This window comes from Delphinus delphis, chromosome 13 (genome assembly GCF_949987515.2).
Source record: "Delphinus delphis chromosome 13, mDelDel1.2, whole genome shotgun sequence".
Taxonomy (NCBI): domain Eukaryota; kingdom Metazoa; phylum Chordata; class Mammalia; order Artiodactyla; family Delphinidae; genus Delphinus; species Delphinus delphis.
In genome coordinates, this window is record NC_082695.1 from 64,013,545 (window position 1) to 64,028,863 (window position 15,319).

Sequence of the window (15,319 nt, forward strand, 5' to 3'; positions counted from 1 at the left end):
GGCAAGTACAAGACGAGCCTGGAACCTCTTGTTATGCCAGGAAGTAAGAAAGTGCTCCATAACAGGGATGGTGGCGTATCAAAATATCACGGGAGTTAGCTTAGAGGGGCTGCTATGGGTCAACTCTGGGGCAATTTAATCGCCAAAATAATTGAGTACAGTGAGAAATAATAAACTCTTGGAAAAACAGAAATTCATGAGATGGACAAATAAATACATTTTATTGCTTACAATAGTAAATGTATACTGCTTACAATACAGATAAATTCTGCTGCTACAGTAGAATGCCAAGGGCCAATTGGTAAATAGGGAGGTAATGCTGGAGCTGGAAAAGCATCGATTTGCAGCAGCCATCGTGTTAACAATTGGATCAGGCAAGAGTCATCGATGGGTACTACACCTCGGGGGAAATCAATGAAGAGCAGTGTACTTAAAAGTGTCTCCCCATAGGCTGCATGCTAGTTATAAGGGAGAAAAAACACAATCCTCACATAGTGGAGAAATTGGCAATACCTTGACTGGGAGATCAAGATTAGATCACCAGTGAGGACCAGCGAGTGCCTCCTGATGTGACTGCCTGAGAAGAACCCAAGGTTGTCCAGGCAGGATTCTGCCAAGAATGTATTACCTGAATCTAATGACAAGGAAACATCAGACAAACCCCCAATGAGGAACATTTAATGAAAAATAAGGGGGCATTTGTATTCTTTCCAAATCTCAAAGTCCTAAAAGACAAAGAAAGGCTGTGAAAATGTCTCAGATTAAAGGAGGCCAAAGAGACATAACAACTAAATTCAACACCCGGCCCTAGACGGGATCCTCGGTGGAGACGGATATGCCATAAAGAACATCCAAAGGTTAACTGATGAAATCGGAACACACCACGTAGAATGGTAATTAGGTAAAAGTATGCATTAACGCTACATGCGTTGATCAACTAATACTATGGTTATGCCGGGGAATATGCCTATTCTTAGGAAACACATACTGAAGTATTTAGGGGTAACACCCTCAAGTGGTTCAGACAAAATGTGTGTGTGTGTGTGTGTGTGTGTGTGTGTGTGAGAGAGAGAGAGAGAGAGAGAGAGAGAGAGAGAATGATAGGTAGAAAGAGACGGCACAGATGATAAAGGAAATGGGGTAAAATTTTAACAATAGATGATTCTAGAATATAAAAATGTAAGGGTCTTCTTTGTATTGTTTTTATTTTTTGCAGTTTTTCTTTAATCTGAAATTATTTCCAAATAAAACAATTTTAAATGTATGTTCCATTTGAATGACGTTCCCTTCTCTGCAGGTGCAGACCCTCCTCTGCCAGGAGACCCCGGGCAGGCGGCCAGGCCAGGGGGCAGTTCAGAAATCAAGCCATCTGGGTTCAGTGTGGCCTTGAGCCAGTGCTTTTCCTCTCTATCTGCGCTCCTCCTCTGCAGGGCCATACCCACCTCCTGGGTTGTTAGACAGTTGAAACAGGTTATGCTGGCGGGCCATGCAAAAGGCAGGATCACCGTGAGCTCTGCCAGGAGCAGAGCTGAGAGCTGCCTGCAGCTCTGAGAGCCATAGTGCCCTCCCGCAGGACTGCGACGCTGGACAGGCACTGTCCCGGGCTAGCCTCTGGCGGACTGAGCCTCTGTATTCTTGCTCCGACCCTGACCCCCACTTTTCTTCGGCTGGCATCTGCTCTGGGGCCCGCTCCTGGTGGCTCTCTTGGCACCTTGCTGGAGCCCCTTCTGGTGAGGGATCAGATGGCATTTCAGTGTGCATTCAGCATGGCCCCAGATTTCCTCTCCCAGAGGAACCCGCTGTGACAGTATAGTTCTGGTGAAAAGAATGGTGGTCCCTGGAGAATAGGCTGAGGACTTTCTTGGAGGCCCTGAAATGGGCCCTAAGACCAGGTCTGCCCTGACAAGGATGCTGGGCCTCCTCCTTTGCCCCCGGCCTGCCACGTGGGCAGAGGCGCTGTGCTGCTGTCCCCAGTTGCCCCTCCAGGCTCACTCTGCACCTCTCACTTGTCTCTGTCCCCGGAGGCTGACCACACAGACCAGAGCAATGGCCCCTTGCCCTCTGCCCTCCGTCCTGTTGGCTCAGCCAATGGAGGCCCCGGAGGAGCCTGCAGGGAGGGAGAGAGGGAGGTTGGGTGTTAATGCCTTGTCCCTCTGTCTTCCGGGGCACCTCAGGTCACAGCCCAGGCAAGGTGGTCCCCAGCACAGCACCCCCGCTCCCTCTGCTTTCAGCAGCCTCCCTCCCCTTGCCCCTTCAGTCCCAGAGGTGTAACCGCTGCATACCCCGTGTCATGTGGGTTCTCTACGTCCTGTGCTGTCCTTTGGTCTCAACTCTCTTCAAATTGCTCACTTTGAGTCTGCCACCTGCTTCCCGCCAGTCCCTGCCTCGTGCAGACACCTGTGGAGGGAGGTCAGGCCCTCCCCCATAGACATGTCAGGTGTGTGTCTGCCCTTGAGGCCCCATTACCACGCTCAGTGAGGGGACCCACCACGAAGCCATTCACGTTGCACAACAAAAGCAAGGGCTGCCACTTCAGCCTTCTTCTGAGGCTCACGGCTTCCCGTTCCAACTCTATTTCATTTTTTCATAAGTTACTGCTAACTGAGAAGCAGTATAAGAAGGGAATTAAAAGAGAGAAAAGTTGGTGGAGGAATGTCTTTTTTGTTTGTCTGTTTGGTTAAACCTTTTGTTATTAATTCTTTAGGAGCCTGATTCAACTACAGGAACGTGCGGCAGAAGCCGTTCTTCAAAATTAGTTCCGAGAGACACGCAGGCTCTTTATCATTCATTCTCTTAAAATCCAAATATTAGCTAATGCCTCTTGCGCCGTCAGAGCGGGCGACTCCGCTGATGCATTGTCCTGCCTGAAAGTGAAGAAGGCCTTTCATGCCGAGGCCTCTGTCAAGTCCCTCTGGTCTCCTGCTCACACCGTGACAAACCCTGATGTGCTGTGTTGGAGACACTTGAGGGCCCAGGACAAAGGCCCAGGGCTGGGTGCGCAAGGCTGCTCCTTCCTCGGCCCTACCCAGCACTAGAGCCCCCCATCCCCTTGGAGCCCAGGGTGGCCTCGAGCAGAGCAGAAAGGCCCCTCCTGGTCCCAAGTGTGTGGTTTCCCATATCCAGGGCCAGAACTGATGTTGAAGGAGGTGAGGGGAGTGATGACTCGGGGGCCCTGAGGCTTAGCATTCGAACTGCTTTGCATGTTTCCTTGGATTCCCCACTGCAGCCTTCATCTCTGGAAGGAGCACCACAATGCAAAGGAATTCATTTAATCTTCCAGGAACAAACAAATCTGGATTTCGGCACTCTGAGCTCTAGAGTCACTGAGAGGTAACATGGTGGTGTTTATAATCAGGCCCGGAGGAATACCGTGAGGTTCTTAGCTCAGTGGAGGCTCATCGTCCTTGAGGACTGTGGGTGGGACCAGAGCCCCCAGCTGATAAGAGTTGGCTAAGCAGGGTCTGTGCCTGGTGGCCTGGGTTGCAAAGTAGATGAATACAGGTCCCTCAGGGGTTCTCCTAGCCGGCTGGGAGTGAGGGAGACTGCACAGGCCCAGTGCAGGGGCTGCAAAGTGTCAGAGAAGGCAGAGATTCCTGTACACTCAGTGAACCAAGGAGGGCTTCCTGGAGGAGCTGGGCTTTGACAGATGGTTAAGCAGTGGAAAGGAGAGAGGAGAGGAAAGGGCAAGGAGAACTGTGAGTGAAAAGCTCAGAGGTGGGGGTGGGAGTGCGATGGGGTGGGAAATGGTCAGAGGTAAGGCTGGAAGGACCTTGCCTGCAAGCAAAAGTATGAATTCTTTCTTTCTTCCTTTTGTTTCCTTGAGCAATCCAAAATTCACTATTAATCTCCCAAGACCTATCTTGTTGATAAATGTTGATTTCCCCTGCACACCTGTTCATATTTCTGATGGAAATGTATTATAAAATCACTCCATTCTGCTGGTGATTACCATGGTAATCAGGAACGCCCACCGGCAGGCCAGCACTCCTCTGAAAACAAGATTCTGCAGATACAGGCTTTCATTTCACTTACGACGTGCTTGGGGAGAGAGGGAGTGAAGCAGGAGTGGGGCAGGGTGTAGGGGGATGGTCTCCTTCTCTGCAGAAGTCTTGGCAGACAGCATGGCCCCCAGGGCCTGGGAGGGCTCTCCAGGAAGATGGGGGAATGGACCAGACAGAGGCCAAGTCCCTGGGGGCAAGTCCTGCATCCCTTGGTGCTCTACAGTGTGTGTGCAGCTGGGGACAGCCTTGCAGGATCCCAAGCCAGGAAAGGATCTGAGCTACCAGGTGCCCAAGATCAGGAACCTTGGCTAGAATTTCATTCAGTGTCCCACCTCTGCCACAGGAACCACCTTTAGGTCTCCTGGAACATTGCAAAGATACCGTCATCATCACTATTATTATGATTATTTCTCCCTATCACAGGATCATAGCTTACGGCTTGGTAGAAAGCCCCAGATGTTTGAACTGTATTATTTAGTCCTGATGTGGTCTATTTTAAATTTTCAAGACCTCCAACCAGACTGCTGGGCTTTAAATCCCAGCTCCACCACTGGCTGGCTGTGTGACCCTGGGCAAGTTACTGAAACTCTTTGCTCCTTCTCACCTGTAAAAGGCAGATAATCCAAGTTTCTCATGCATAGGATTGTTGTGAGGGTTGAGTTCATACACGTAGCATCGTTATAATATGCCTGTCTCAGAGTAAGCACTCAAAAACGCCTGGGATATCGCAGAGCCTCCCCTCTCAGTGGACAGGGGACAGGGAAGACTGAGACTGCCGCTAGTATCCTGGACTTTGCACAAACATCGCCTCACCTCCTTCTCCTGACACCCCCGTGTAACCCTCTCTGAACAGTAGGCAGGCTGGAACCCCAAAGCCCCATCTGCGTGGTGACAGTGGTGGATCTGGGCTGGAGCCCGGGACCCCTGCCTCCTTGCCCACAGCTCTTTCATTTTCCTTCCCAAAGATGTTGCTTTTCTGGCCTCTGGCTGTTCACCCCCAAACTAGGACCCAGTCATCCCCTTACTCTGACTGCAGTCCTGGGAAGCTAAGGCCTAGTGAACATAGGATGCTGGAACAGTCACATCCTAAAAGTCTACATCCTAAAACATCTACAGCGTTCAGTCACTCCTGTAATTGCCCACACATGTCAGATGTTGCCTAATGAAAAACTACCACCATAATCATACCAGTAGTTGCATACATCGCTCTCACTGTTCCAGGCTCTACACTACCTTCTCCGTTTAATGTAATAATATGTGTCGTCAATGGAATTATTTTACATTGCGCCAGACATCATATAAGACAAATCAGCCCAGGAGATGCGGGCTCTGCCTTATAGAACTCGCCCCCAGCTGCAGCTCACAGGCCATTATTCGGGGCCCTGCAAACTCTGTGCTGTGATAAGGAAACTCCACCAATTTGATCCTTTATCTGGCTGCAGGTTGAGGAAAGATATTATTTCAATCAAGATAATGATTCTATTTCTTGGACGGAAATGAGGTTTTTTTTTATTGCCTCGTGGGTGTGACACCAAGATCCGTCTTGGGGCTTGAACAGGTCACGCACAAGTTAGAGGGTTTTCTTGCGACCCGAGAGAGAAGGTAAACACAATGGAGAGCGGAAAAGAGGAAAACATACACGCCAGGCCTATGAGATGACAAAATAAGTTCTACTTGGACATTTATAGGCATTAGACAAAACCTGTGGAACCAAAATTCGGAAGATAAGTGTGCAGTGTGAGCCCGATAGGTTGCATTTCAAGCGAGGTAAATGGCCTATAAAGGTAATAATGATAACGAAGCATAAACCAGACGCAGCTACGACAGCAACTTAAAAGTCTTCTAAACCTGCCCGTCACGTAGAGTAGACTTCTTTCGTAACTTTGCTGACAGACTGCTCTTTCAACACCTCCCAGGACAGGGAGCTCACCAGCAACGGAGCCCATGCCATCGCTGACCAGCTCCTATGTTGAGAAAGTATCTCCAAATTACACAGTGAAGTCATTTCATAAAAGGAAACCGCAGTGAGAATTCACAAGGTGCTGACACTGCAGTGGATCTAAACACACTTTGGAAACAATACACCTTTCAGTGAGCTATCAAACGATACGCAAATGACATTAGATGATAAATGCAGTGAGACGGCAATGGTTTGAATCAGTGAATTTCGTGAAATTTTAAATTATTTAAAATATTTGGAAATTTCAAGGACTGTAGCACAGCATCTCAAGCTCTTTTATAGGTGATTTGCTTTAATGAGGAAATAATAAGAATTTGCAATTCTTATATCAATTGTTTATATAGTCACTCTAAGGAGTTTGGAAATGTTTATAAAGGTTTTATGCCTTTTGAACATTCCACTGAGAGCTGACTTGGTGAACTGCTCTCTCTCCAAATAAAAGGTACATTTCAGCTCAACCTGTTCTGGAAAAGACTCAGTCTTACTGATTGATTCTTGAGGACCAAGTAGGTGGTGTCTTACTGTACTGCAATCAGACTCACCAAAACTTTGAAATCTAAACCACACCATTGTCAATATGTGTAGACTATCATCGGCAAGTAACCCCAAATCTGGGTAATATTGGTTGTCACCAGGGGAGGAGCTGGACTGCTTGCAGACAGAGGTGGGAAGGAGATTTTTCACAGTACACTTTTTGGTACTTTTGCATGTAGGGCCATGGAACTGTATTACCTATTAAGAATAAAATCATACTTTTGAAAAGCACATAGTTATTTCAGTGAAGACAGACTTTGACACCATTGATTTCTATTTTAATGCCTATACTCTTAAAATGCAATGAAAATTACTGCCAGGTTAGGTGGAAACTACATTTGGCTGTCTTCACAGCAGTGATGCTCATGGCAGGGTAGTGAATGTGACCAATGCCCCACTCGGACCCTTTTTCCTGCTGGGCACCCAGCCAAGGAGAGACCTGCCTTGACACATCTTTGCTCAGCTCCTCCTTCCTGACCCTGCTTCCCTCTCCCTTACAAGCTTTCCCTAATGCTCTCTTCTGCTACATCGTGTGCACCTGAATCCTTGTCTCAGGCTCTGCTTCTAGAGAACCCAACCTAAATCAGTCACCAATGGCTCCAAGTGCAGCCCTCCTGCATCTTTCCAGAGGATTATCCCTGGTGATAGAAGCACACATGAGCCTTTGTCTTTGAGGGCAGAACCATAACCATTTTCCTGCCCAGTCAAAACCACCAGTCTGATATCATACATCCCATGAAAGGCTGCACAGCAAAACGGTGACCAGCCACAACAGAGTTCCCACAGCCAGACCCAGTGGGACCGCACAGCACTCTCCTTCCCCAGGACGAATGAGAAGGAGGCAGGGGCAGACCCAGAAGGCCTGCTCCCTAATCAGACATCTAGTGACGTGCAGTGGAAAGTCAGTGTGAACAGCAGCTCTACCAGCTGAGCAAACTCGAACAAAATATTTAACTACCGCGAGCTTCGGTTTCCTCATCTGCAAAACGGCACTACCTGACGGAGGCTTGGTGAGGCTCAGATGAGGCAACACAGTCAAGCGTGCTGCAAACGGCAAGGCTACCTAAATACTGGATGTTGTTCCTGACATTTAGAACAAGCAAGCTTCTCCTGCTTGCTTGGAACTAATAATTAATTAACCTTTGTTAAATAAATAAACCCCAGCTGCTCCTCATACTGGGCATAGTACCTCGAGCTCCCTGTGTGAAAAGCAGCTCCAGGGAAAAGCAAGTGGACATGGGGAGCACTGTCCTGGTGGCTGTCCACCTGGAGCTTAGGGTATGTCCCCACCGCTGATCTCAAGATCCTTAGTTGCAGCTATCTGGAGAAGGCTGTATCTCTCCCTGTCTCTCTCTCTCTTTCTCTCACTGAGATACAAGGAGTACGCCCAATGTGAATTTCCTGTTATCTATCCAGTGTATATATTAATCTCAAATACAACCTCAAACTTGTTGAAAAATCCATATGGCCATTTTCACATAATGAGTCATAAACTGGCAGAAACTTAATTTTACTTACATAGATGAGGGACACTTTACTCCATCGTGATTCTTTGTGGAATTCATGAAGCCATTTCAAGCCCTGTACCATCTGGCCCTGCCCAGTGTCACCAGTGTTTCCTCCCTTCCCTCATTAGACCCATGTCTATGACATCCTCCATGTGAGCCATTGGGTGTTCCCATCCTGGCACCTGTGCCTTGTTCTCTTCCCCCTGGAACAGCCTCCCTCCTCCATCAGCCCAGCTCGCGTCTCTCTTTCCCCAGGAAGCCTTCCCTAACCACTCTCACAACCAGCATTTCTGCCTGTGCAATCCGGGCCAGAGCAGGACGTATGCCCTCTCATAAAGTTCTCTCATGGTCTCATGTGCAGATGTCTTCTCTTCCCACACTGGACTGACAGCTCCTCCAAAACAGAGCCTGAACCTGATGCTTCTTTTGTAGTGCCAGGTGCCTGGTGAATTCATAATATTCTCCGATTGAGTCATGGATTGGGTCATAGGATTGCTCTCAGTTTAACACACTGTTAAATGGCCTATATGAGAATCTACTGTTCTAAATAAAGTCACCCTAGCAGCAAACCTGGAACTGTACAAACTGTCTGTGGCCCCAGTGTTAAAAAAAAAGTGCACATCCTCCTCATACCAGAGGAGTCCTGCTTTCCTCACACACCAGTCAACCACAAGGGAGCGACTCTCTTTAGTGAGCCAGTGGGTACACCCTCCACTCAGAGGGCAGAGCCAGAGTTCAAACCATGCACCTTCACAGCCTTACACCTCTGGGTCCAGCCCCACCCAGCCAGAGGCACCTTCCAGAAGAACCAAAAGCCCGACTCCATCAAGGTCATGCTCCCTGCCCCAAACAGGGAAACCCACCCACTTCCCAGGAACATTGTCAAACCACAGACCTAAGAAAGCAAAATTCAGACTCACAAGCAACGACGCCTTCTTCTTAAATTTCAGGCCAGCAGTTTTTCTGCAAACCTGCTCATTTCCTGCAAAGAGAAGAAAGGGATGGAGAAACATATTAGCATCTGCTCTGGGTATCCTTCAGCTGTTTCGTGGCCGACCTCTGGCTTCTGCACCTTCTCTGCATTCTCACTCCCAGCAGCACTCTCCCCTCCCGAGAACAACGTGTGCTTGCTGCGGGGGCGTCCCTGGCAAGATCCCCCCTCCTGCGGCCACGGGTTCAGCCCACGTCGCCTCCCTCCCCCTCCCCGGCGCCATGCCAGTCTCAGATTGACCACTGCCTCCAATTCCCTGAAGGCGCTGGGCTTCTTCCCACTCCGGAGTGAGGCCTCCTCTTCTGTAGCATGGGGTTGCCTAGCAACCCCGCTCGCCAGCTCAGAAGGCCCTCCTAAATTGGACCTCACAGCACAGGGCATCTCCTTGTACAGCTGCTTGAATCTTAACAATCTGGTTCTGAATAATAACACAATGGTAATTGCATGCATGGGCCCCAAACTACATTTAAATAATGTTCAAGAGCTGACACAAACCAACAGAGGCCAGAAAATGCATTTCAGAGGTCGACTGTAAGGCCAGGCAGGACATTCGGTGAGGGAGGGAGTTGACACCAAAGACTTGAGTTAATGACAATGCCAACCTGAACTGTGAGTTCTCCTGCCTTTCTGCCTGAGCATGCCATCACTTTAATGTGTTTTAGGTGAGTCTGGGATCTGTAGAGCCAATTAATGTCCACAGGTAGTGATGCTTCAAGACAGGATGCCCCTGAGCTCTTCAGCAGCGCATGGAGATTTCTGGAGGGGGTGGGGGTGGTGAGGATACAGGACGAGAAGGGAGAACGGTGCCTGAGTGATTTCCCTTGGCTTTTACAATCGTGGCTAAATACATTTTAGGAGGTAAGAGAAAGAACCTACCAAGCAAGAGTGCAAAGCACTTGCTACCTCAGCGAGAGACAAATTCAACATGACTGATGTGTTTCAGGATAAGAAGTGAAGGCGAAGAGGCCTTGACACTGGCTAGCACGCAGACTGAAGCAGCTTAGGCCACGTGCACACAGAGTCTAGCCTTCAATCTGTGTCCCTGGCAGAGGGTAATGAAGAGCTCTGCTCAAGGCTGGAGTCCTCACATGCGGGGAGCGGCAAGCTGGCAATCTGCTCCTCGTGGAGTGATAGCAGCGAGGGCCAGCTGATCACCCCTGATAATTTGAAAGGCTGAAGCACCTCTTTTTAAAAGCTCAAAATCGTCCTGCAAGGGACTTAAACGGATATTCACACACCCATGTTCACAGCAGCATTACTCACAGTAGGCAGGAGATGGGAGCAACCCAAGTGTCCACGGGATGAATAGGTAAACAAAATGTGGTCCATGCATGTGATGGAATGTTATTCAGCCTTAAAAAGGAAGGAGATTCTGACATATCCTACAACATGGATGGACCTGAGGACATTACGCTAAGTGAAATAAGCCAGCCAGAAAAGGACAAATGCTGTATGATTCCACTTATATGGGTATCTAGGGTAGTCAGATTCATGGAGACAGAAAGTAGAATAGAGAGGTTACTGGGAGCTGGGGAGAGGGGCGGGAATGGGGAGTTCATGTTTAATTTTGGGAAGATGAAAAAGTTCTAGAGATGGATGGTGGCAATGGTTGTGCAACAACGTGAATATACTTAATGCCAGTAACCTGTACACTTAAAAATGGTTAACATAGTAAGTGTTATGTTATGTATACTTTACCACAACTTTTAAAAAATCCTCCTGCAGTAACAGTACAACATACACAGCATTTCTCTACAAGACTTTTGTCCACTTCATCTTGGAAGTCAAAATAGCCTGTGCTGCTCACAAGCTCAGACAGGGAGACTGTCACCAGGACTCAAGGGCAAACTAGGCAGTGTGACTCTGGGCCAGGGAACCCACGGCTTGTAAGCATGGTGTTCCTGCAACGTAGTCACAGATGGAGGTGTCTGAGCATAAGGAACAGGGTCTTCTTGTGACCACTTCCTGGAGTCCAAATACCATCACCCCCCAGAGTGGGGCCTCCTTCCACCCAGGAGTGCCAACCCCCATGCCCCGTGCCTGCTTCCTCCCCGAGGCACGCGGACTCATTCTTATCCTTGCTCCCTGACGAGAAAGCCCTTTCCTGGGGCCTCCACCTGACCTAATCCTACTCTTTCTAGTGGATCTACGTCAAATTCCACCTCCTCCAACCAGCCTTCCAGAACCTCCCACCTCTGCTTTCTCTGAACGTCACACAGCAGAATCAAGTACTTGCTTGGGAACTATCCTATCCTGTCAGGAAGGTTTGTCTCTCCCCCCAAATCTCCGAAAGGAGCCTTGGACAGAGATTGTCACGAACATTTTTTGTCTGCCACGGGCTCTGAGCACACGGTGGGCTGTTCCCTGGAGGCTCTGGGAAGGACAACAGGCCTTGCCGCCTTTGTCAGGAAATCCGGCCACAGCTCCCCTGCCTAGGCTACATAGCATGTCTGCTGGCTGCACAGCCCTCGAGCTAAATATTCCAGGCGGGCGTGCAAGTCCCTCCAGCCATTTAGAGGTGTAACTCGATGTGTGCAACAAACAGTTGAGCATGTACAGACTTCATTAATTTGGAAAGGTCATTAGAGCCAACAGCTTCCCCAAGTTGAGAGTGAATGAATAGCATGGATAAGTTTTTTCAGTGTCCTGATTTTTTTCTTGGAACGTGCTCTAAGCCTCAAAAAATAATGGTATAAGGGAAAAAAGGGGGAAAAAAAATCCAGGCTTGCGAGACAAGGGGAGTCGACAGGAGCTCTGGACAAGCCTCTTTCCCTCTCTGAGCCTTAGTCTTCTCATCTGCAAGCTGAGGGAGTGATTGCTAAGGTCACTTTCAACTTAAAAAGTAAGTAAATAGGGCTTCCCTGGTGGCGCAGTGGTTGAGAGTGCGCCTGCCGATGCGGGGGACACGGGTTCGTGCCCCGGTCCGGGAAGATCCCACATGCCGTGGAGCGGCTGAGCCTGTGAGCCGTGGCCGTTGAGCCTGCGCGTCCGGAGCCTGTGCTCCGCAACGGGAGAGGCCACAACAGTGAGAGGCCCGCGTACCGAAAAAAAAAAAAAAAGTAAGTAAATAAAATTATGATTCTAGGTGAGAATGTGAAGTCAGCAAATTTACAAGCTAATAGTTACCCACCCCACACCCCATCATCCTCCCAGGTGTTGGGTACCACTTCACCTCTGGAGAGATAAGTTTCCAGTTCATGGCCCCTCAGCCAGGAAAAGGTCCTTAATGATTTCAGGTGCCTTCCCAGACCCTGACCTGGGGGGTCTCAAACCCAACAATCTGGCTGCCTTGCTCTCATTAAGGAACACTCCAGACTAATGACTTGTTTTCTTGAATCTCCAGGAATGGCTGGAAATGGGCCAAAGGGCATCACCCCGACTCCGTCTCCACAGCCCTTGGCTCCAGGACCAGCCGGTGCTATCTGTCAAGGGCCAGGCCTCTGCACGGCACACGCTCGTGGTTCTCCCCAAGGAGAGAAGGAAGCAGCGGTCAAGGAGCAGAGGGTTCTGGCTCCAGCCTGATGACACAGGGAGAAACAGTTGGCCCTTGACCAGGCTGTGCAATCCGACATCCCTCCCTTTCTCCATCCTCATGCCCTCTTCTCTCCTCCCTGAGTGTACAGACACCGGGAATGTGGGAGGCCCACATCTGTCTGCAAATGTGTGGCCACAAACACCTATGCCCTTTGCTCTGATTGCTCTTAGCTTTCAGTAGCAATAGGAAGACTAACTGAATCGGAACTGTATGACCAACAGCCTAACACTCATATTAACTAATATTAGCATTAATATTAGCTAACATTACCTAACATTTGCGTGATGCTTTTTTTTTTTTTTGGTACGCGGGCCTCTCAACTGTTGTGGCCTCTTCCGCTGCGGAGCACAGGCTCCGGACGCGCAGGCTCAGCGGCCACGGCTCACGGGCCCAGCCGCTCCACGGCATGTGGGATCTTCCCGGACCCGGGCACGAACCCGTGTCCCCTGACACGGCAGGCGGACTCTCAACCACTGCGCCACCAGGGAAGCCCTGCGTGACGCTTTATAATTTAAAAAAATATTTTCCCACATACCTGTCAGGCAGGTGGGATAGATTTAACCCATTTAGTGAGCATCTGCAGTATCCCAGGGTCTTTGCTACCTGCTGGGGATGCACACATGGAAAGGTGTGGTTCCTGCCTGCAAACTCCCTCCAGGCCGGTTTATAGTCAGGAAGATGGCGGCATAGAGAAGCTGAGTGATGTTCTCAGAAGCATCCAACTTTCAAGCATCCCTGCTCAAACCAAGTCCTCAGACTCAGAACCTTTTCCAGCTGTTCCTGTGAGGTCTGTGAGTTTCGTAGAAAATTTAGCCTGTATGACGTCAACCAGAAGGGCCCAGCCAGAGGGTAGCATGGTTTGGGGACTGTGAAAGTCTATGCCCAGAATGAAACAGTGCCTGTGGATTAGGCCATGTTTGGTCCTGGAAACCCCAGAGGGACAGGTCCTGGGCTGGGAGCAGGTCAGAGCCTGCTGCACACGTGACCTTGGCCCCTCGTGGTCCTTCCGCTCATCGATAAAGACCCCTCTTCTCATCAGCCACCTTTGTAGAGACGCTGCCTTGAGAATTGACACAAATTCATGAAATCTTTTTCTTTCTTTTTTTAATCTGCACTAACCTCTCTCTTCTAGGAACTGCCACAGCAGTTACAATCAACATGTTATACAAAATTGGTATTGTTCTTTTCAGGGTCTCTAACGGCTTTTTGAAAAAAATTAAATGCCCATGATGGAGGAACCCGATAAATCCCTCACTTTACAGCCAGGGCACCCAAGTCCAGCGAGGACTCGCCTCAAGTCATACCAAAGACAAGCAGAACCGGAACGTGGGTCCCAGACTCCCAGCCCGGGGCCTGAACACACTCACCCTACAGTGGTGGGAGGGGAGGTTCAGGCTGTGCCCTGCTTACCTTGGCCCCCACAGAAGCTGTCAGCAAGCATGAGTGGCTAGAAGGAAGGCTGTCTGATGCTGGATGGTGGCAGGCAGATTACAGCCTCCCCCCACCGCACACCCACCCCTGCCCCCCCCCCAGGAATGATACTGAAGGGACCGGCTCTGCCTCAGAGGGAGGGGCAGAGGCCATGAGAGGTGCCCTCAGGGGACAGTGAGGTCATGGTCTCTGCTGCAGGGTCTTGCAGCTCCCAGGAGGCCATAATGCCTTGTGGGTTAGATCCAGACTGCCCCTGTCATTGACCAGCCATGTGACCTTGGACAAATGACTTAACTTCTCTCTGCTTTAGATTTTCACCAGCAAAACGGTTAGAATAACGGCATTGACCTCCTATCTCCCAGGGTTGAAGCAGGGATGAAATGAGAACATGGAGGGAGACACCTGGCACAGGGCCCAGCACCTGTATGTTCTCAGGTGAGGGCGGCAAGACCAGTCTCCCTGGGAGGTCAGCTCCATGGGGGGAATGCTGACAGCTGTGCTCACTGCTAAGTCCGCAGCGCCTAGCGCTTGCGAGAGCGGCTCAGGAATGACTGCGCTCCCGTGAAAAGTGCTGCCCAGCACCTAGTGAGGAGAGGCCTGCAGTGATGAGCCGTTACTGAGGGTGGGTCAGCTGAGGGTCTGTGGTGACAGGGAGGCATTGGCTTCTCTTCCCAGGATCCTTCAGAGGCTGCGTTGCATAGGTTGCAGTTTGGTTTTTCCGCTGATATTAAAATCAACCAACCCGAGGTCACAAAATGGCACAGACACTTTGGAAGACAGTTTGTCTAGTCTTTACGGGACTAGACATGCTCTTACCATAGGGTCCAGCAAGCGCACTTAGGTATTTACCGAAGGGAGCTGAAAACTATGTCTGCACAAAAACCCGCACACAGATGTTGATGGCAACTTTATTCATAATTGCCAAGCATGGGAGCCACCAAGACGTCCTTCAGTAGGTGAATGGACAAATAAACAAATAACTAAATATGCACACGATGGAATATTATTCAGTGCTGAAAAGAAATGAGCTGTCAAGTCATGAAGACATGGAGGAATCTTATACGTATATCACTAAGTGAAAGAAGCCAATCTGGGAAGGCTTCATACTGTATGATTCCAACTGTATGATCTTCTGGAAGAGGCCAAACTATGGAGATAGAAAGAAGATCAGTGGTTGCCAAGGGTCAATGGAGAGGGAGGGATGAACAGGCAGAGCACAGAGGATTTTGAGGGCAGGGAAACTATTCTGTATGATACTGTAATGGTAGATACATGGCTTTACACATTTGTCAAAACCCATAAAACCGTACAACACAAAGAATGAACTCTAACGTAAACTATGGACTTTAGTTAATAGTG

The 15,319-nt window shown here is 49.4% G+C and overlaps 1 protein-coding gene across 2 annotated transcripts in view; it reads right to left on the bottom strand.

The window, feature by feature from the left end:
• The window catches only part of ZBTB7C (zinc finger and BTB domain containing 7C), a 292,860-nt gene that overhangs the window by 133,988 nt on the left and 143,553 nt on the right, over window positions 1–15,319 (bottom strand). For both annotated transcript variants that reach the window (XR_009521753.1, XM_060029012.1), the window contains exon 2: window positions 8,924–8,985. The gene's annotated coding sequence lies outside the window, so the exon portion shown is untranslated. The remainder of the gene's footprint in view (window positions 1–8,923; window positions 8,986–15,319) is intronic.